This window comes from Chiloscyllium plagiosum, unplaced genomic scaffold (genome assembly GCF_037043375.1).
Source record: "Chiloscyllium plagiosum isolate Xiang-an unplaced genomic scaffold, Cpla_swu_hap1 HiC_scaffold_25, whole genome shotgun sequence".
Lineage (NCBI taxonomy): Eukaryota > Metazoa > Chordata > Chondrichthyes > Orectolobiformes > Hemiscylliidae > Chiloscyllium > Chiloscyllium plagiosum.
Window position 1 is genome coordinate 17087339 of NW_028270163.1, and position 22046 is coordinate 17109384.

The 22046-nt window shown below is 40.9% G+C and overlaps 1 protein-coding gene across 4 annotated transcripts in view; it reads right to left on the reverse strand.

Moving 5' to 3' along the window:
• shisa6a (shisa family member 6a) overlaps positions 1 to 22046 on the reverse strand; it is a 527218-nt gene that overhangs the window by 85120 nt on the left and 420052 nt on the right. The window lies entirely within an intron of this gene.

A 22046-nucleotide genomic window follows, 5' to 3' on the forward strand; every position in this document is an offset into this window, starting at 1 on the left:
GACTTATAGAGACAAACCCACTGTCCCTGAAGTAAAGTCAGAAGGGTTGGTGATAAGGTTACTTGGTTGCACAACCTAAAATGGATAGAGTTCATCACATTCCTTTCATTCTCACAATTGCATTCTGCTATTTCTTCACCTGAAAGGTCTACAGATAGACTTGAATGGAAAAATCAATGGTAGGCCTGGTGTAGTGAAAGGGATAGACAGTGAGATTTGTCTGGAGTTCAGAATTAATTGGAAAATCATACTAACAATTTGTTTGTGAAAATCATGCCAGCTTTACTCTAGCTGCTATTTTAATTCCATGCTATTCCAAGGCTTCTTGTGGAAGACAAAACTTCACCTCCATAGTCACAAAATTCTTCCAACATATGCTCCTTCAAAGCATTTAATTTATTCTGGTTAAATGCCTCAGATGGAACTGTTTTGCATTGTTGACAGCTGCTACTGCAAGGACAGGGACAACAACCAAATTGTCTCCATCCAGATGATGAAAAGTAGTTTGCGCTTCGTTTTCGCGGTCATAGTAACATTCAAACCCAGGGGAAACATTGGAAGTGCTACTACCAGCTGAATGCTTATTTATCTTGCCAGTCTTGTTAATTAGCTTCTGCAAACCAGTCATCAAAATTCGAGAAGAGCAAATCTGTTTTATTTGTCCATTTTGGCTTGGGTGTGTTTTATAACAGCTGAAATGACACCCAAGAAATGTTGTGTTAAGCCAAGCCTGATTGCACAATAAGACAAACAATTTAGAACAAATCTGTTTCAATGTTTGCAAGCAGCCAGTCTACTATCAGTATTGTTCAGGAAGGTTTGGTATCTTTTGTATTGTCTTAAATTAAAGTCTGGAAAGCCAAGGCAAGAATTTTTTTTCTCTGGTGGGACAAAAGGGCTGGGCAGCACCATGGTTCAGTGGTTAGCGATGCTGCCTCACAGCACCAGGGACCCGGGTTCAATTCCTGCCTCGGATGACTGTCTGTGTTGAGTTTGCACATTCTCCCCACGTCTGCGTGAGCTTTCTCCGGGTTTTCCGGTTTCCTCCCAAAGTCCATAGAATAGATTAGATTCCCACAGTGTGGGAACAGGCCCTTCGGCCCAGCAAGTCCACACTGACCCTCTGAAGGGTAACCCACCCAGACCCATTCCCCTACATTTGACCCCTGACTAATGGATCTAAACTATGGGCAATTTAGCATGGTCAATTCACCTGACCTGCACATTTTTGGATTGTGGGAGGAAACCCACACAGATACGGGGAGAATATGCAAACTCCACACAAAGTGGCACAAGGCGGGAATCGAACCCAGGTCCCTTGTGCTGTGAGGCAGCAGTGCTAACCACTGAGCTACCGTCTTGTGCAGATCAGGTGAATTGGCGATGCTAAATTGCCCATGGTGTTAGGTGCATTAGTCAGAGGAAAGTGGGTCTGGGTGGGTTACTCTTCGGATGGTCGGTGTGGACCTGTTGAGCCAAAGGGCCTGTTTCCACACTATAGGGAATCTAATCTAATCAAAGGTAATATATGCTGGAAGTTCAGTATATGTTGAAGAGAGAGTTGTGCTGGTTTTTCTGGTGCCGTGATCACATGTTTCTTGAGGGTAAGCGTTTTTATGTCTAACATTTAGTTAACTCAGGGATTTGAGAAGGAACTTTGCAGAATATGGTTTTCTTCATTGGTGTCTGCTTTATTTTTGCCTCTCCTTGACGATACCATGGTTGCAAGTGGAGAGAGGAATGGGATGATTGGGGTGGGGTGATTGTGGCAGAGATGGAGGGAAGAATTTAAATCTTGAACACCTGGCCATCACTCATGTCTATGGCAGACTTGATGGACCAGCTGGTTTTTCAAGTTAATGTGTTCACAAATCTGCCTTAGGCTGTTACTGGCTGCTATTCATTACTGCGATTCTTTGGTACCTCATTCAAATGGTCATTCAACAACTATGGACTTTAACATTGCGAACAGGATATTAGTTCAGAATAAAGAGAGAACAGAGGGATTGGTAAGCGATTGGAAACACTACAGATAATGAATTCTTAACTGCAGCACACTTCTAAATCATTTCCTGTAGTTTTCCATCCACAGCTATCTACGCTGACAGGCTGATTGACTTGTGATACTTTTGAGTGGAATGGCCTGCAACACAAGGTCACAAACAATGAGACGAGGGCTGGCCGCTCTGAACGGTGATTTGAGAGAGAGTGTGGGGATGTAGTTTTAATTACAAGTGTGGGTCTACTAATGGGATGGGAATAGAAAGTGGTCAGATTAGGGATGGGGGCTGGGAGGGGGGGCTGGGAGGGGGGGCTGGGAGGTGGGCTTGGGGGGGGGTTGGTTTTGAGTCTACTAATTGGTTCTAGGGTGGGGAGCAGACAGATCAACATTAGAGTTTACTCATACCCATTAGGGAGCTCATGAGGCTGGGAGATGCACACTCACACAAACAGTGTGATAAAGGTATTATTTCATGGATTCAGTCTTCTGCGGTTTCATTTACTTGCTAAAATCTTGACGCCAGCTATATCCATCTGACTGTGGTTTAAAATCTAAACCTTGTCAAAATATAAATACTAAAACATTTGAATGACAAAGCTTCCTCCTGCCATTGGATTGGTGGCCTGGACTTTGTTAAAATCCAAAGTAGCCAGGTCAGTGTTCTTATTCAAAACTTTTTAACTTTTAACTTTCCCACTGAAACCAGATCCATTGCAGTTTGAGGTATTAAAATTACTCCTGAAAGTCAGCAGAGTTTCAATGACATGTTGGATGAGTTGGCAAAGGTGAGCCCAAGTTAGTTCCCATCCATACATTTGTTTTAGAAGGAATTGCTGGAAAATGCAGTGATTCTCAATGATTTCATCCTTCTCCTTTTGCTCTCCTCCCTCCACCCCAGAAATGACACCCCTGATTTACTGACATCTTACTGTGACTCTAACTAGCAATGTGTGTCTGGATTAATGGGGATGTGAGAAAAAGAATGCACCACAAGCTGATGAGACTCTTTAATCTCTCATCTGAACTGTTTCAACCAGGTAGTGTCATTTTCATGCGGGGAAAATGAAAACCAGTGAGATTCATTCGATTAAGATAGGACAAATGAACATTTTGTGCAGGATCCATTAGAACGATTGTTTGAAAACCAGTTTGGAGGTCTGCAGTAACTATAGAATGTAGTGATGTGTCATTTCCAATCTTAATCTGCACATAATGGATTGAAGCAATCACATGTGATGATTCACATCTGTTGCTTTATATCTGAAAACATTCAGGGTTTCACTAGGAGCCCTAGTAATTCATCTGAAGCACTGACTTGCTGATGTTAAGGCTGTCAGTACTGCAACAGTCACAGAACTCATTGATGATTAAAAAGAAAAAAATTGTAATACATTATTCTAGCATTCAGAATCGATAATAACATCAAAGTCTAAATCACAAAACCAATGATCATGAAAATCTTACAACAAAAAACTGATATTTCTTTAAATAGAATCAGAGGATCTTAGGTACAGGAGCAAAAAAATCTGGTGCTTGGTGGAGGTCGAAGGAATAGAAGCCCTTACAGTCATGGTTGGGGATGGTGATGAGGTAGAAAACAGAACACCATGAAGATTTACTTTGCAGACGTGGTGCTTGTTGGAAATATCTCTGCTCCTCTTGATCCACAAGCAGTCCTGCAAAGGCACTTGCATCATAGGTTCAATCCCTGTGTCTGCCTTCACTTGCGGGACCTTAAAGTATGTGAAACCTGGCTAGCTGTGATTAAGAATAGAATCACTATTAAAGAGAATTAAAATACCGATGTAGAAAATTACCTTCTGTTCTCACATTGATTGCAACCTCTCATTCTGCCCAATCCATTTGTACTAACTCTTTGAAGGAGCAATCCATAAATGAGAGATCCATTTACATCCATTCCTTTGTTCATTCCCTCTGACCCAGAAATCCTTTCTCCTTCAAGTATTTATCCAATTTTGTTTTGATGAATACTATTGAATCTTCAACATCCAATGCATTCCAGATCCTTATAACATGCTGCAGAATGTTTTCTCCCTCCTCTTACCTCTAGTTCATTGAATTTCTGCCACAGCTTTCAGAATAACCATGAATTTTGTCATGTAATAGTGTTTTTTTAATAAATTTCAAAAAGGGCTGTAGCTTACTGTGGAATAAATTCTACATAAAGATAAAGCACAGCAGGCTGATTGATGTACTCAGCAACTACCGCCTGTTGTTATCAGCTCTGTGTCTTTTATCCATGAGTAGAAACTTGGCACTGACACAGTATTTCTTTATGTACCTCAGAAAGAATTATTTTGAAGTAGGTTCTGCTAGGTGAAGGTTCATGCTGTTTCTGCTCCGCTTGAAGGTTGATTCATAAGTAGCATGCTCAATGTTCAACTGAACCACATCGGATCAGGGAAGTCCGATGTTTTGGGTTTCAGTCTTTTCAAAATTAATTGTTCTTAAATGACTGTGTATTTGTTGTAATGCAGTTGACTGCAGGACTGCTGACTGGGAATAGTAGATGTCAATCGTAGACTGTGCTCCGAATGGAAAGTGTAATAATCAAGGAAATAGGGTAAGGAAAATAGTCCCATATAGTGACTCTCTCACAAGAGAGAGATGATTAGTGATAGGTTAACCCGAGAGTCACCACACCTCAGGTGAGGGAAGGGTTAAGAAGGAGAGTCCTTCACAGTAACCTCAGCCAGTATGGGAACTGAGCCTACACTTCTGGTGTCACAAGTCAGCCATCCAGCCTACTGAGCTAACCAGCTAAGACTAGAAATAGGAGGAGGTCATTCATCTCCTCAGTTATTTACTTAGATCAGAACTGATCTGCACATCCAGCAAACTATCTTAATTTCAAAACATGTAGTAGCCTTACCTAACAAAATACACAACATTTTGGATTGTGGAACTCATTGCTTGGTAAAACAAAAACTTGAGAATTGCTGACAAATGAGATATGCAATGAAATCTTTTCATCTTGCACTTATCAGTTGTAAGAATGTTGAATTTCAGAGGAGGAAGGAAACATCCTGCTTGGAAAAAGGGATTCTGATTGATTGGTCAGTTGGTTCTGTTCTTTCAATATATTGCCATGGCAAATCCACCAGCAAGCTAATGGCCTTCGTGTTCCAGAACTGAGGAAGTTCTCTATTAATTCTGTTTCTTTCACCGCAGTTGTTGCCAGCTGAGTGATTTTAACACTTCCTGATTTATTTTATTCTACAAATCTATCAGTCTTAGATTTCAACTGAACCACCCCACCCCTCCCTCCACTCTCAAAATGTTTTGGGGAAAAGAGTTCCCTCTTAGTGGGGCTGGTGGGAATGGGCGTCCGGACAGTAGTGGATGGTGATGGTGATGAGGTGGTTTAGAAACCAGAATACAAGTAAGGTTTATTTGGCAGATCATGTGCTTGGAGGAAACACATTCTCCTTTCTTAAAGAAATGCTTCCTAAAGTCACCCCTCAATAAGCCACCCCTAATTGTAAGATTACGTCCTCCTTCTGGATATTAACAATAAGGGGAAATAATTCTTCTCTATCTGCCCTTTCAAGAATCATTTGAACAAACTGAATTAGAGTAGATTTCCCCTTAATCTTTTTCTTTATTCGCTTGTGGGATATGGATGTTGTTGGTTGGTCACCATTTATTGACCATCTCGATTTGTTTTTGAGAAAATGGTGAGGTATCTTCTTGAACCATTGTGTCCACATGCTGTAGGTAAACCCACAATGCCCTTAGGATTTTTACCCAGCAACAGTGAAGGAAAAGCAATATATTTCAAAGTCAGGATGGTCTGTGGCTTCCAGGGGACATTGCAGGTAGTGGTGTTTCCATGTATCTGCTGTCCTTGTTTTTCTATATGGAAGTAGTCATGGTCAAGTGCATCCTGTAGATAATACACAAAGCTGCTATTGAGTGTCATTAGTGGAGGAAGTGGATGCTTGTGGATGTGGTGCCAGTCAAGCACGCTGCTTTGTTCTAGATGATGTCAAGCTTTTTGAGTGTTGTTTGAGCTGCACAATTCCAGGCAAGTGGGGATTATTCCACGACATTGCTGACCTTTGCCTTGTACATGGTGGAAGGATTTGGGGACTCAGGAAGTGAGTTACTCATCGCAGGAGGTGAGTTACTCGTCACAATATGCTGAGCCTCTGACATGCTTTTGTAACCACTGTGTTTATGTGGTAAGTCCGGTTGAGTTTCTGGTAGTGATAACTCCCAGGTTGTTGATAGTGGGTGCTTGAATGAAGGTAACACCACTGAATGTCAAAGGGCATTGATTAGATTGTCTCTAATTGGAGATGATCATTACCTGGCATTCTATGGTGCGAATGTTCCTTGCCAATTATCAGCCCAAACCTGGATATTGTCCACTTCTTGTTGTATTTGAACATGGACTGTTTCAATATCTGAGGAGTCTCAAATAGTGCAATCATTGGCAGACATCCCCACATCTGACCTTATGATGGAGGGAAGGTCATTGATGAAACAGCTGAAGATGTTTGGGCCTAGAACACTACCCTGAGGAACTTGTGCAGAGATGGCCTGGAGCTGAGATGACTGACCTCTGACCACGACCATCTTCCTTGTGCCAGGTATGACTCCAAACATTCTGGATTAGTGGTGCTGGAAGAGCACAGCAGTTCAGGCAGCATCCGAGGAGCAGTAAAATCGACATTTCGGGCAAAAGCCCTTCATCAGGAATACAGGCAGAGAGCCTGAATACAGGAACAGAGCCCACTGTGAATCCTCTTGCAAGGATGCCTGCCTTGAAGAAGTTTTCCTCCTACTGCGAATCCTCTTGCAAGGATGCCTGCCTTGAAGAAGTTTTCCTCCTACTGCAAATCCTCTTGCAAGGGCAAGGATGCCTGCCTTGAAGCAGTTTTCCTCCCTTTTAACCCTGACTACAAACATTAGCGAGTTTCCCCTGACATCCATTAATTCCAGTTTTGCGAGGGCTCTTTCATGCCACACTCAGTCGAATGTAGCCTTGATGTCAAGGGCTGCCACTGTCATCTCACCCTGGAATTCAACTCTTCTGTCCATGTTTGAACCAAAGCTATAATGAGGTTCAAGAGGTCAGGAGCTGAGTGGCCCTGGTGGAACCCAAATTGGGCACAGCTGAGCAGGTTATTGCTGAAGAGGTACTGCTTGACAGCACTGTTAATGACATCTTCCATCACTTTACTGATGACTGAGGGTAGTCTGATGGGATGGTACTTGGTCGGGTTGGATATGTCCTGCTTCTTTGTTTAAAGGATACTCCTTTGCAGTTTTCTACAAGGTTGAGCAGATGCCAGTAATGTACTGAATAGGGGAACAGCAAGTTCTGGAGCACAAGTCTTCAGGACTATTGCTGAAATGTTGTCAGGCCCATATCTTTGCTGTATCCAGTGTCTCGAACCATTTCTTTATATGATATGCAGTGAATCAAATTGGCTGAAGTTTGGCATCTGTATTACTGGGCACCACTGGAGGAGGCCAAGACGAATCATCCAATTGGGACTACTGGCTGAAGATTGCTGCAAAAGCTTCAGCCTTATCTTTTGCAATGATGTGCTGGGCTCTTTCGTCATTCAGGATGAGGATATTTATGGAACTGCCTCCTCCAAAGAATTGTTTAATTTTCCACCATCTTTCACAATTGGATATGGCAGGACCACAAAGCTTAGATCTGATCCATTGGTTGTGGAATCGTTTAGCTGTGTCTATCACTTACTTAGAATCATAGAGTCATAGAGATGTACAGCACGGAAATGACCCTTTGGTCCAAATCATTCATGCTGACCAGATATCCCAACCTAATCTAGTCCCACTTCCAGCACCCAGCCCATATCCCTCCAAACCCTTCCTATTCATATACCCATCCAGATGCCATTTAAATATTCCAATTGTACTAGCGTCCATCACTTCCTCTGGCAGCTCATTCCATACTTGTACCAGTCTCTGCGTGAAAAAGTTGCCCCTTAGGTCTCTTTTATATCTTTCCCCTCTCACCCTAAACCTATGTCCTCTAGTTCTGGACTCCCCCCCCGCCGGAAAAAAAACTTTGCCTATTTATCCTATCCATGCCCCTCATTATTTTATAAACCTCTATAAGGTCACCCCTCAGACTCTGACACTCCAGGGAAAATAGTCCTAGCCTATTCAACCTCTCCCTATAGCTCAAATCCTCCAACCCTGGCAACATCCTTGTAAATCTTTTCTGAACCCTTTCAAGTTTCACAACATCCTTCCAATAGAAAGGAGACCAGAATTGCATGTAATATTCCAAAAGTGGCCTAACCAATGTCCTGTACATCTGCAACATGACCTCCCAATTCCTATACTCAATACTCTGACCAATAAAGGAAAGCATACCAAATGCCTTTTTCACTATCCTATCTACCTGTGACTCTATTTTCAAGGACCCTGCACTCCAAGGTCTCTTTGTTCAGCAACACTCCCTTGGAGCTTACCATTAAGTATATACGTCCTGCTAAGATTTGTTTTCCCAAAATGCAGCACCTCGCATTTATCTAAATTAAACTCCATCTGCCACTCCTCAGCCCACTGGCCCATCTGATCAAGATCCCGTTGTAATCTGAGGTAACCATCTTTGCTGTCCACTACACCTCCAATTTTGGTGTCATCTGCAAACATTCTAACTATACCTCCTGTGTTCACATCCAAATCATTTATATAAATGACTTCTTTCTGATCAGCTACTCATTTGCAAGTATTTTCTGATGGGATCACTGAGAAGTGAATAGGAATCAGGATCCTTCTAATAGTTTGATTTCCCTCTGTGGGTTTGAAGTTGTAAGCCAAATTGCAACGGTCTTACTGCCAGCTCAACTACCTCAACACTGCAGGAATCATATTCAGGCTTTTCCAAGAAATTATATGGCACACTCAGACCAGGTGAAGAAAAAGTAATGCAAATGCTCACCAGCTGACCCACTTAGACAGTTTAGGATCTTATTCCATGTTTTTCAAAGGATGTGGCCTTCCCTCATTCCCCTGGAATACGTAGCGGTGAGCTGGTGTCTTGAATTGTTCGCACTAACTGAGATTTAGGTAGACCTGATTTTGATCCACTGACAGTGAAGGATATGACCCGAGGGTGTAAATGTCTCAGATTCCACCTTAATTGGGGCACATGAAGCATGACCAAGTAGCTTAATATTAGCCTAGGCACTGACATGCCTATGAATACATTATTTTGCATATATTAGTGAGCTATAATTATGTCAGTTGGATTTTTCAATACTAGATTATCGATGTCATAGGTTTTAAGCTACAAGGAATAATTTAAGCATTGCACATCAAGTGAAGACATCCTGCTGGAGGCAAAATGCATATTAGAGATCACTCCTACCAATCCTGTTGTTATAGAGAGATATATTTGCTACAGGGACATCGATCAAGGTGGCTTTTCCCTCTTATTCATTCCCTCATCATCTGATGTAAACACAGTTTAATAATTACATCCTTTACGACTTGACCAGCTTGGTGAGTGATGGTGCTAACCACCCACTCTTTGTCATGAGCATTGAAGTTCTCCACCCAAACTACATTCTGTGTCCTTGCCAGTCTCAGTTTTTACACTTTTTACGCTATTTGATTAGATTAGATTAGATTAGATTCCCTACAGTGTGGAAACAGGCCATTCGACCCAACAAGTCAACACCGACTCTTCGAAGAACAACCCACCCAGACCCATTCCCCTACATTTACCCCTGACTGATGCACCTAACATTACAGGCAATTTAGCATCGCTAATTCACCTAACCTGCACATCTTTGGACTGTGGGAGGAAACTGGAGCACCTAGAGGAAACCCACGCAGACACGGGGAGAATGTGCAAACACAGACAGCCGCCTGAGGCTGGAATCGAACCTGGGACCCTGGTGCTGTGAGGCAGCAGTGCTAACCAATGAGCCAATTTGGCACGCAAGTAGTCTTGTTTGGTAGCTTCACGAGGTTGACACCTCATTTTTAGATATGCCTGTTGCTGCTCCCCCTGGCATAGCCTCCTGCACTTTCCTTTGAACCCCAGAGTTGATTCCCTGGCTTGGTGGTAATGGTTGAGTGGGGGATATGCTAGGCTATGAGGGTATAGATTGTGCTGGAGTACAATTCTGTTACTGTTGATAGCCCACAGTGCCTCGTATGCCTGGTCTTCAGTTGCTAGATATGTTCAAAGTCTGTTCCATTTAGATAGTGCCACAAAAGACAATGGAGGGTATTCTCAATGTGAAGGTGGGATTTTGTCTCTACAAGAACTGTGCCATAGCTACTTTTATTGATACTGTCATGGACAGATGTATCTGCAGCTGGCTGGTAGGTAATGTTGGGGTTGGGTACGCTTTTCCATCTTGGTTCCCTCACCACCACTTACGGAACCAGTCTAGCAGCTTTATCTTTCAAGACTCGACCAGCTCAATCAGTAGTGCTGCTGCGGAGCCACTCTTGGTGGTAGATAATGAAATCCACCACCCAGAGTACATCAGTGCTTTCTCCAAGTGTTCATCAACATGGAGGAGTGCTGAATCATCAGCTGGGCAAGGAAACATCAGCAGGATGTTTCCTTGCCCATGTTTAACCATGGGATTTCATAGCGTTCAAAGTTAATGTTAAGATCTCCCAAGGCAATTCCATCCTGAATATATACCACTGTGTCTCTATCTCTGCTGAGTCTATTCTGTCATTGGGACAGGTCGTACCAAGGGATGGTGATGGTGGTGTCTAAGTCATTGTCTGTGGTTTCATGAGTATGACTATGTCAAGTTGTTGCTTGACTAGTCTGAGAGACAGCTTACTCAATTTTGGCACTGGCCTCTAGATGTTAGTAAGGAGGATATTGCAGGGTCGACTTTCACCTATTTCTGTCTTTGTTGATTCCAGTGCCTAGGTCAATGCCGGGTGATCTGTTTACATTTCATTTAATTGTTCAAACTTCAAAGTGATTGACACAATTGAATAGCTTGCTAGGTGATTTCAGAGAGCAGTTCAGAGTCAACCACATTGCTGTGGATCTGCAGACACATGTAGCCAGACCAGATGAGGACGGCAGATTTCCTTCCCTGAAGGACATTACTGAGCCAGATTGGTTCTTCTGACAATCGACTGTGGTTTCATGGATGCCAGTAGATTCTTAATTCCAGGTTTTTTTCAATAAGGTCAATTCCACCATTTGCCGTTGTGGGATTCAAACTGAAGTCCCCAGAAATTTAGATGAGTTTCTGGATTAATAGTCCAGCAGTAATACCAGTAGGCCATTACCTCCCCTCTAGCACCAAGGAAATACAATCCAGTCTATATAACTTGTCATCATCATTTAACCTTTTAGTTGCAGAACCAGTCAAATAGTCATCGAGTTATACAGCATGGAAAAAGATCCTTCAGTCCAACTTCTCCAAGTTGACCAGATATTCTAAACTAATCTAGTCCCATTTGCCAGCACTTGGCCCATATCCCTCTAAACCCTTCCTATTCATGTACCCATCCCCATGGCTTTTAAATCTTGTAATTGTGCCAGCCTCCTCCACTTCCTCCGCAGCTCATTCCATACACGCACCATCCTCCGTGTGAAAACGTTGCCCCTTTCAAATCTATCCCCTCTCACCTTAAACGTATGCCCTCTAGTTTGGGGCTCCACTACCCTGGAGAAAAGACTCTGGCTATTTACCCTATCTATGCCCCTCATGATTTTATAAACTTCTATAAGGTCTCCACAGCCTCCGACGCTCCAGGAAAAGTAGCCCCAGCTTATTCTGCCTCTCTCTGTAGCTCAAACCCTCCAAGCCTGGCAACATACTTGTAAATATTTTCTGAACCCTTTCAAGTTTAACAACATCTTTCCTTAATGAGGAGACCAGAATTAAATGCAATATTCAATTCTATTGTGCCTAACCAATGCTCTGTACAGCCTGAAATTTCACTGCATTCTCTCCAAGGTCCACAAATCTTCCTGAGAAGGGATTCCCAGAATGTCAACAGACCTCAGGTGGGTTCGAATCAGGATTTTATGTAAGGACAACACAGCTTTCAATTCACAGGGAATGATGTTGCCCATGGAACTGGATCTATCTCCCATTCAATAGTTAGACTCTCATGTGAAGATGCTCTTTGGTGATGACATTACTTCCTTGGCACATCTTGAGTTCTTGATAGGTGCCACTTAAATGTAAGTCCTCTCTTCTTGCATTTCTAATGGACCATTATTGCCGGTTCAGTTAGCACCATCAGGAAAGAAGCAGTGGAAAATTGACAGAGGAAATAAATAGGACAGGGGTTTTCTCTGTGCCATGGCTGATACTGTTGCAAATTGGACAGCTATTTGATCTGAATGACAGAGCCGTCAAATTCTGCTCAAAAATGCCAAGCTGAATGTAATAGCTGCTCATCCAGAACGTATTTTGATGGCTACAGGCTTTATGCTGCAATAGGGGCCTCTCAGCTAATTAAAGCACTCCGACACAACTCTTTATTAAATTAGTTCTCTACATCCCAGGCCAGAAAAAAAAACCTGCTGGATCAGTCAGTACAGAATCACAGAGGGTTTAACTATTGTTGTTAACATTACAGCTCAAATATTTCATCTGAATCCCTTGGCCAATCTTCTGCCTGGTAATTCACTTCCACCTGCTGCAGAGAGTGGAGGCTGGCTAGAGTAATCACTGTCTGATGAAACTCAATGGGATTACTCGGTTAGTCTGATCATTTTCTAAAGCCTACTCTGCTAATAATAAAGCCCATGTTCATAGCGATCACATCTCCAGAGGAGTTCAGTGAATAAAGGAACATGTTGGATGTCTCGCAACAACTGCAGCCTTCTGTAGTTCAATAGGGAAGGCAGAATAGGAGATAAGTACTTTCCCACATTAATGTCACTGACTTTTAGCCAGTCAGTATGACTCCAGTATGAAGTAGAAACACTTCACAACTCTCAATGCAAACTGATAATGGCACTTGTTCTGACATTTATGAGAAAAAAATGAACTTGTTTGTTCTTATTGAAGGTAGCAGTTCTGACAAGAGTGAGAAGAGGGAAATGCATGGTTCTTTGACATTTGTCTCACTTCAAGAAAGAACAGTTTCCTTTAGGAAAGACATCCATCAGAAATTACAGTCCAGATTTTGTGTAGTTAGCCCATGTTAGAATGTTTTTAGCAATGTATTACAGGCTAAGGATAAACATGCATATAGCAGCTCTGCTCACAGCACTCCCACTATAACCAGCTTCATTGTGGGGGTAGGCATTTCAGATTTACCTTCCTCCCCACTTTGGACTGAGCAGGGTCCTTTCTGATAAGTAACATGAGTCATGGCACCCCAGAGGGATCATGAACCACACTGGAATCCTCCTCCCAAATTGGGAACCAAGTTGGATAAATTTTCTTTGTCTTTGAAATACATTGACCCCTCACCCTTTCACAAAGATGTCATTCAATCGTTGTCATTTATCACATCGATGACCAAAAAAACGCTTTTCACCACTTCATATCTCCTAATTCCTTTATATTTCTTAATATTGTGTAAATAAACATATAAATGTTGAAAAACGTTTTAAAGATAGATCAGAATATTACAAAGTAACACATATTTCAATTAAACAAGGCTATCACTTCCTTGAAATCTGTGTCAATGTTCAGACCTCAGCCAAGCATTCATAACGAGACCATCTGGCAACTTTATTAACAAAAGCAAAATACTGCAGATACTGGAAATCTGAAATAGAAATGGCCAATCTGAAGAAACTCAGCAGCATAATCCTGGTGAGAGAAACAGAGTTAACATTTTGAATCAGATATGATTCTTCAGTATTTCTGAAGTTCTGAAGAAGAGTCATATCGGGCCCAAAATGTTAACTCTGATTTTCTCTCTACAGATGCTGGTGAACTTGCTGAGTTTGCCCAACATTTTCTGTTCCCATCACTGTATTAGCAAAGCTGGCTGAACAGATGATCAGATATATTTTTTTAAGTGGCTGGAGGTCTGAATAATGATTCTTACAACTGGGCTAGTGAACAGAGGTTGGCCTACTAGCCTCCTGGCACTGTCATCTGCTCAGTTTTGTTGTGCCTTGGGCCTGCTTCTGGAGGTGGTTGGCCCACCAACTTCTTAAGATTTTAACAGAGAACACATATATCAGCATGGACCCATTCTGATGAGGAGAAAAATCTTTTCATTAAGATACTACTGCTCTTTTAAAACTGTGTGGCAGAAACAGTCTATTTTGCAATAATGACATCTACCATGAACAGCTAAAGTGTCCTAAGGCTGTCAACCTTCCTGGAGTCTCCAGCAATTATAAAGTGACCTCCTGGACTTGCAGTGATCAAAGCAGAGACTGTGGCGGCAGATATTAAATTCTGTTTTTTAAAAATATATTCTCATTAATACTTCCATTAATTAGCTGGCGATTGGAATAAAAGGGCATTTGAATCATGAGATGGTGCTTGCAATGGTCAGGTTTTGTGATCAGGAATGTGTTGAATTAAAGTTGGCAACTTGACCATCTCATCCATTCATTACTTGAGCCATAAATATGTAGTTGTCCATACAGGGACTGGACTGTAAATCAATCCAACACACACCTCAACTCAGGTTCCACTCCTATTCTGTAGTCCTTTCCTTTCTGTGGTCACTAATTTCCATTGCCAGGTTTTCATATGCATTCTGAGCTGAAAATGTGTTGCTGGAAAAGCGCAGCAGGTCAGGCAGCATCCAAGGAGCAGGAGAATCGACGTTTCGGGCATGAGCCCTTCTTCAGGAATGAGGGCTCATGCCCGAAACGTCGATTCTCCTGCTCCTTGGATGCTGCCTGACCTGCTGCGCTTTTCCAGCAACACATTTTCAGCTCTGATCTCCGGCATCTGCAGTCCTCACTTTCTCCTTTCACATGCATTCACTTGGCACAAAATGACCAGGAAACCATTACACATATACTCAGGTGGGACACTGGAATCTGTAATGCTGAAACACGCCAGATGGAAAAATTATGGAAGAAAAATATAGTGATTTGAATTGAATAAAGAAAGTGATGGATGATTGGCTTTTTAAAATGTTCAGAGGAAAATATGCATGTAGTGATATTCCACGTAAGAAATTCTCACGATAGGTCACCCTATATGTAATTCTGTTTAAACAAGCACACTCAAAGAAAAATTATGAAAAGCCATTACTTTTATCTAAACCATTGGGAAATTGAGATTAACTCTGGAACTGGAGAAGAAAGAGAATGAAAACTAGAAAGCATAATGTGCTTGTTACAGGAGTTATAGAAAGAGTAATGACTGTCGTTTCGGTGACAGTGGAATTCTGACTCATTCTCATCTACTTAACCATTTGGATTCAGAAGCTCAGTTTAAATGCTCTAACTTCACAGACATAACTAAATTGAGAAGGATGGTTGAATCAAAACAGACTGTTAACAAACTAACAAATAAATTAAGATAGCAGCTGTCATTTTGAAGATTACTTAAAGTTGAAAATTAATTTAGTCTTGAATCTTTGTCATAATTGAGTTCAAATCTTTTGCACTATTAGAAGCTCATTGAATGGACTTTCCTGATGTCCAGGTGCTAACGATGCTAACTTCTGCTATAAGGTTGTGTTCGGTTTCGAACCAGTGAATGTGATAAAACTAAAAGAAAATAGTCATTGAATCAGATCCATCTTGACAGTTCTTCATTCTGCCTACAGAATGAGAAGTTGAAAAGTTACAACGCACCAAATTAAATGACTATGAAATGGTCCATGTCCAAATGAAGCAAGATCTGGACAATATCCATATTTGGGCTGACAAGTGGCAAGTAACATTTATGTCACAACAAAGATTTTCTCTAACAAGAGAAAATCTAATCATCACCCTTTCATATTCAATGCCATCACCATCACTGAAACCCCCATTATCAATGTCCTGGGGTGGTTACCAATGACCAAAAACTCAACATGACTAGATATTTAAGTACTGGAAGATGGAAACTACAGAAATTCACAAAGGCTGAAAAGGTTCAGAAAAGATTTACAAAGATGTTGGCAGGTTTGGAGGGTTTGAGCTAAAGGGAGAAGCTGAATAGGTTGGGACTGTTTTCCCTAGAGTCGGAGGCTGAGGGGTGACCTTTTGGAGGTTTATAAAATCATTAGGAGCGTGGATACAGTAAATAGACAAGATCTTTCCCCAGGGGTGAGGGAGTCCAAAACTAGAGGGCATTGGTTTAAGGTGAGAGGAAAAAGATTTAAAAGGATCTAAGGGGTAACTTTTTCACACAGAGAGTGGTAATGTATGGAATGAGCTGCCAGAGGAAGTGGTGCAGGCTGGTACAGTTACAAGATGGGTACATGAATAGGAAGGATATAGAGGGATATTGGCCAAGTGCTGGCAAATGGAACTAGATTAATTTAGGATATCTGGTTGGCAAGGATGAGTCAGACCGAAGGGTCTGCTTCCATGCTGTACATCTCTATGACTCTGGATCCTTAGACAGCACCTTCTAAACCTGCCACCACTATCATCTAGAAGAACAAGGGCAGCAGATTCATGAGAACACCACAAACTCCAAGTTTCCCTTCAAAGCAATCACCATCTAGACTTGGAAATGTATTGCCATTCCTTCAGTGTCCCGGAGTCAAAATGTTAGAACTCCCTTCCAAATGGCATTGTAGGTCTGCCTACACCAAATGCATTGCAGCAGTTCAAGAAGACAGCTCACTACAATCTTCTTAAATGTAGCTAGGGCTGGGCGCTAAATACCCACATCTGTGAATGAATAATTAAATTAAAAAAGTCAATATGGAAACAGAGAAAATGAAGTATCGTGTGTGGTACTAGTTAAAATATCCAGAAGATTAACTGTCTCAGTGAGTGGAAATCTAGTTTCATTCTAAATTGAAACAAGAGGTCTTGGTCATAGGCTTTATTCAGTTGCACTTTGGCTTTCAGAATTTTTTTATATAGCTGTTTGTCAAATTTTTGAGACATTGTAGGGTTGCAAAATATTTAAAGGCAGAAAGCATGGCAATTCTTGAAGCTTAATATCAAAAATTATAAACTGCTGCACATAGGGAGAGAAGACAAACAAGATAAATAATAATTCAGGCTGGGTTCTGTAGAAATATCAAGGTGGCTTTTCTCTTTGTACACACTGATTGATCCATGCTCGCCACATTTTTTGTATTAATTTCCAGTTTCATACATTTTCAATGTCCTTTTACTTTGAATACATTCCTGTTTATATAGAATTAATCAGTTAGCACTTGATGGACTGAATGACCCTTCTCAAAGTGCATGTATATTTGACCTGTATAAAAATGTGTAAGAAGCAACTTCATTTTCTGAGCTTTGCTTAAAATTAATGTGTTTAAACAGCCACTTTCTAGTACAACGTTTGGATATTGCTGAAGACACAGTCATGTTGATGAAGGTTTTTGTCTCCCATTCATCAAGAAAAACTTTCGTCAGAGTCAACCAATCACTATTCTTTTTCTCTTATTGTATAACTTGATGTGGCCATCTGTAATCGGCCATTCTTGCATTTGTCCTGATGATTGTAGGGGCAAGAAATGGCAACATATTTCTTTTTCAACAGGGCACTAGATTATTATCTGAAAAGGAAAATTGTGCAAAGTCACAGAGAAAAGCAGGGTGTGGCACGAGGTGAACTGCTCCTTCAAAGAGCCAAAACAGACACATTGCATGACTTCCTTCTGTGCAGTAACCATTCTGTGGCTTTATGAACGTAGTGCCTGAAAGGGTGGTCAGCTGTGGCCAAGTGATAGCAATCCAGCCTCTGATTTAGTTTAAAGTGTGCTCCAGTCCCAAACCTGGACACCTGAGTACAAAATCCTGTGAGATTCTACAGGAGTGCTGCTATATGAAAAGTTAAACTAAGATCTGTCACTCCCTTTTATGAATGTATGGATGGAATTGGCTTTTCTTGTATCTGAAGATGAGCAGAGACATTTTCTCTAGTGCAGTGGCCAAAATTTAATTTTCAAGAAATTTTTCCTCACATGGGATGGCCGAATGTCTCCTTACTGAACCTGTTGGGAGTGTTATGGAAAACCTGGAAGTAGGTTTCTTGTGCATTCTATGGAAATGGCTTCATGTCCAAGGGGAAGCCAGTGGTGTTGGTTGCAGGACCAATTTGGGCAATGCTCTGGAAGACAATAGTGCCTAGAAGAGGGACAGTTGATTGGAATGGGGCTTTGTTAGTCTAGAAAAGGGTGGAATCAAATGAGTTTGCCGCATTAAGTTTTATGTGAATGGATTGGCGTCTCGGAGGAGGAACAAAGGATTATGGTGGAAAGGTTGGTGTTCTGAAACTACAGGAATAAAAACCTTGTGCTGTTAGCTTGATGGAGAAGGTAGAGGCAGAAGTCTGTAGGGAGAGGGATGGAGGATTGTGTTGTGAAATTGAGGTAGGTTGCAATGGACCCTGATGGGAGTTGAGTGATGCTTGTTGGGAGTAGGGGACCCAATTTCAGAATCTCCTCAAATCAAATCTAAATCCAGGAGCTTGTTACAAAGCACTCAGCTGCTGAGGCACTCACCCTTCCGAGTCCTCTCCTTGATGGAGTTGCTGGGAATGCTGGCAGGTCATGATTAAAGGTGAAATGTCAAATAACACAATCTTGCCCTGGCAAGCTCCAATCTCAGTTAAAGACAGAAAGATTAAATTTAGGTTGAGAATGGGATACAGACTTTTCAGATTTTAAAACTCCCCACCTACTCCACTCTTCCATCTTGAGGCATTCTGTTATGTTAGAAATGGATTATCTGATTGTGGCCACATTTGCTTGTGGCACTTTGCTGTGCAGAAGTTGGCTCTGTATTTTTCACATTAGAACAATAAGCATAGGAGAGAAATATTCATTGATTGTTAAGCACTTTGGACAATCCAGTCGTGTATATTGATTAATCTGTGCTTGATTAGGTTAGTCAGTTCTCTGCTCTGTGCAACTGTACTTGATTGCTTAAACCTGGGGTTGGAATTAGAGAATTAAGGAAACATAGTTCCAGAACGATCTGAGGCTCTGAGCTAAGATCATGTGTATGGAAATCCACTAAGTTCTGAGAAATTTGTAAGTAATGTAAATAAATCTGTTCTAGTTTTGGAACTAGTGTCATGTCAGCATTTCTCTGAGATGATATAATACACTTTATGGTAGATGCATAATACTGTGGTGATGAAAATTGTTATATAAATGCAATTTTTTTCTTTTATACAGTCACACCATGTTGTTAATCTCTGATTATTTTAGGCTTTGAGAAGCAGGCCAACATTGGAATATTTCTTCAATGATACCTATCCCTCAAAACAATATTTCTCCTTTGCAAGAGCAGGCAGGTTTACTGCTGTCATGGGGGTTTGCTGTGAGATTGACATGGATGTCCAGCATCCTTAAATCTGATGATAATTTCACTTTCCCTTTCATACCAACACTCTTTTCTAACTGTATTTCTATTTCTTGTTTTCTTGATCTGTGGCGAAAGGCAGTATGCAGGAAAATTTGCTTTCTGACTTAAAGTTTGTTACGTTTTGCCTTCAGTATAATCTGGATGTTCTCTCAAATGGCTTGATTTGTATTCCTAGCAGATGCAGAGCCCCATCCTCCATGATCTAAAGTGTACAGCTCTGTCCACGTCACAAACAGGAGAAGCATGCCACAGAATCCACAATTATCCTTTTTGTTATTACACCAGTGGATTTTCACTGTAGGCACCTGCTTTTTCAAAAGTGAAAACACCACACTCAAACTGCAATAGTGGAAAACAGTGCTTTTCCATTTGTCATTGTTTCTTTGAAGGAAACACAGCTTTTCTTTGAGTAGGGAGATGTTACAGTAAGCTTTCTATAAATTTATCACCATATTTTTATCATTTTATCTACCATGAACAAGTAAGATAAGACACAGAACTTCATGCCAAAAGCTTTATTGCATATTTTTGTTCTGCCTGTGCAACATGATCAAACAAGGAGACTTCTTGATCTTCTCCTTTAGCAACATTGAGTACATTACAAATTATAATCATAGCAAAGATTCTAATAAGAGTTACAAAAATTCAGGTAGTGCATAAAGCAATTGAGCAATTTGAGATACGCTTTGCAGGGAGGTGAACAGTGGAGTGCTGGGGAGTAACTGAATGTCCTCAAAAAGTAAATTTATACCTTTGGAGATCTATTAAATTACTAATTTGTAAATTTCTTAAGTATCTTTTTTTTTTTATAAAATTGCAGAATATTTCAACTTTTGTCTTCAAACCATGTATATGACCAGACATTTAATTGCTGCATTTTTACCTTGTGAATTTTAGTTTCTTGTTTGGATATTTGTGGAAATGCTTAAATGTGATTGGCTGCTTGGACAGTGCGCTGCTCCGTGCTGTGAATGTCTAGTAAAGAATGCTGAACCAGTTGTAGTCCGAGTGCATGGCATTTTCATTTGAGAGATCACTAGATTGCTCAGTGAGTCCTTCTTTGTAGTTGGCCATGAGAGCCCTTTGTTTCCCTATAACTGCAAACTCTTGGCTTAAGTTTACTCTGTTCCCAGAATGGGGACCTTTGCTGGACAGAGGTTTAGGCCAGAAATGCCTTCTGTCCACTCATCTACATGGGATCAAGAGTCTTAGAAAATTACCCACAAGCTTTTTAAACAGGGGCAAAAAAATTGCAATGGTCTTTTTCTGTCCCATTAATTTCTGTGAGCATAAGATCTTGTTAAGACTTTGAATCACGGTCATGTACTGCCATCATTAATGGTGTGGTATTTATAGTAGATTTGTAAGCTTAAAAAAAGGCAATCAATAATGTGAGGACTGGGCAGCAAAGGCAATCTTTTAGTAAGTTGTCAAATTACATTGATGACATTTAAATTCAAACTCTGTGTTAACATAAAATGCGTCATCTGCTTTGGCAAGGCAACAAGAGGAAAATGGTTAGCCACAACTTTTATGAAATGTCATTATCATATCCACTAGCAGAACCAGCTGCCATTTTATAAACATGTCATTAACTTCACCTCTATCTCTCCGTATATTTAGCATAATGTTCAGCCAATAGTCAGCAGAGATTTAATTTTTTTTCCCCCATTAACGGATCCTGCCATTTTCAGAGTTCTAGTGGAATCACTATGACAGCAATTGCTTTTATTATTTCTACACTCTGATCAATTCCATTTTAATCTTTGTCAATCAACTCATAGTTATATTAAAAAATGTTCTTTACATTGCACATCACAAATCTTGATCTCATCATTTGGGAATTACATGCATTCATGGTTTGTCAATTATGCTACTAAGCTATAAAGGCAAAGGATTTTGAACACTAGCACAGGGGTTGTTGTAGTGCAGGACATCTGCTTTCAAGTTTCACCTGCTCTAGAAGTGTGCAATAGTGTCTGTCATCAGGTTGATTCAAAAATATCTCTAGAATACCCATAAAGGGAGACTGCTGGGACACTGGGTTGGTAGGAGGCAGAAGCATCATGCTGTCTTATGGGAGTAAATATATTATCAAGAAGGGAATCAGCATCAAGTGCTGTACTTCACCATCTGGTTTGGGATCTAATTAATGGTGTGTGAGATTAAGAAGGAGGAGACAGGAGAGCGAAATGGAAGTGTGCAGTTTGTACCAATTTAGTGCACTCTCTCTGAGGAAAAGAAGTTGAAATGCTGGTAGCATTCTCTCAATCTATGCCAAATGTTGTGAACCAGTTTTATTAATAAGGCACAAAATGAAACAATAAATCAAAGCTCACTTTCGAGAAACACTCTAAGTCATGAGTTTTCAGTTTGAAAATATGAGTTGTGTTAGCACACAGTGAACCATTGCTGACTGTCACGTACAGGAACTGTCTTATTCAGCTGAATGTTGAAAAAGAAGCCAATTCCATTCATACAATAGATATTTATTAGACATTGAGTCAGCTTGATTTTTCTAAGGAACATTAGACTCAGCAATCCTGCAGATGCCTCTCAGGGTAACATTTTCAGCTCAGTGCTATTTGGGTTTCTTAAGCAGCAGTTAATCAC